We start from the raw sequence: 1,685 nt of genomic DNA on the forward strand, positions 1-1,685 counted from the left end.
ACCTGTTTTGGCCATTTTGAAAGCGGTTTATGTCCACTGAATTTCTGTTGTGTTACAGTTTTGAACCAGTTTCTGATCACTTATACCAGTTTGTGTAATTTCTGTCCCTAGCCATAATGAACATTTTTCCATTTTTTTCCTTTTCAAAAAAATGTTAAGCTTGAAACACAGCATTCAAAGAAAGGAAATGCCAGATAATGGTTGTTTTAAAAACTTAGTTCTGCCCTCTTACACTATAATATTGAACTAAAATAGCCACAACTAGTTGTCCAACAGGACCCCAGCCTTACTTAGAGCACAAGATGAACACTGGATAAGATTAAGAGTTGTGAAAGAAAAAGCTTTATGTATAACATAACACATACTCTGTAAGAGCAAATCTGTAATGTTGTGCCAGTCTGTTTCTTAATATGTTCCTGTGGTTGGAAGGGAGCAAATTAAGACTATATAAACATTAATTACCTCATTTTCTAGCTTCTGACCTTGACCTTTTTAAATATAGAAGTTGTATGTAGCTACACAGGAAAGGGGCAGGAAACTCTGCACCATTCGTTTGCTTAAAATAGCTTAACATCTTCTACACCAGTTTCATGATTCAGCAGTTCTGTTATCAGTAATCTCGAATAATAAATTATTCTGCAACATGTTTGTGTGTGTCCAGGGGTATAAACATGGGGGCCACTCAACCCCAAAGCAGAAGCCCCAAAACCAAAGAATACTCATCCACTCTAGGAGTCCGGAGTCCAGACAAACAATGCCAACAGAAGAAAACCATGAGGTTTGTCAGCCATGCCTGTATACAGCTGAAGCTGGTGACTGACATCGCTGTGGATCACCGGCCAGCAAAGATAAAAGCCAGTAACAGCTGGGGGCCAGGAAGAGCAGGAGAGACAGCGGAGGCTGCAGAGGCTCTCCATGTCAGCAGCAGACAGTGCTGGCAAGAAAGGGGAAGTCCCGAGTGGACAAGGACACCCCAGGCAGCGGCAGCTGCAACAAGCCTCCACGCCAGTCTTGGGCAGTACTGCTGTGTGGGAGGAAACCCCACTCAGGAAAGAGCAGGGAGAAGCCCAGGAATGGAAGAGACTCCCAGCAATGGGCATTCAGAGGCTGGGTCAGGGGAGAAGAGCTGACCCAGAGAAAAGTGGAGGGAGCACAGCTGGGACAGCGTCGGGGGATGCTGTCAAGCACAGGCTTCAGTGTAGGCCAAATAGCAAGGCAATCCAGCCTGATCTCTTTGGTTTTTTCTTTACCAACCTTTATGTTCCTTTTTCGTGTCCATCTGTTTGTTGCCATCTGGCCTGTGCATATTCTTTTGTCATTTTCCTTGTCTGTTGGTTTATTTTTGATTCTTTCATATCTCTGCACTGAGGGGTCTGTACAACAACTGAATCTTAAGAGCCGCTAACAAGAGCTGACAAGCAGCCGTCACTGGACGAGAGAGCCCCGTAGGAGAGAGGAACACCCAACGGGCCCGTAGTCCACCAAGGTAGCTCGTGAGGACCCAAGACTTGAAGGTGAGCGAAGAGTAAGGACCATCATGACTGATGGGCTAGCCACATCAAGATCAGATGGCCCGTTGGAGGCTGGCACATGACTGGGGTATAGGGGAGGTGCAGCCCCATGAATATCCACCAGGAGGAACAACCAACCCCTTGGTTGTCGTCCATGTGGGTACGAACGATGCG

Source organism: Gavialis gangeticus, unplaced genomic scaffold, assembly GCF_001723915.1.
Source record: "Gavialis gangeticus isolate Ggan-Ray unplaced genomic scaffold, GavGan_comp1, whole genome shotgun sequence".
NCBI classification, from domain to species: Eukaryota; Metazoa; Chordata; order Crocodylia; family Gavialidae; genus Gavialis; species Gavialis gangeticus.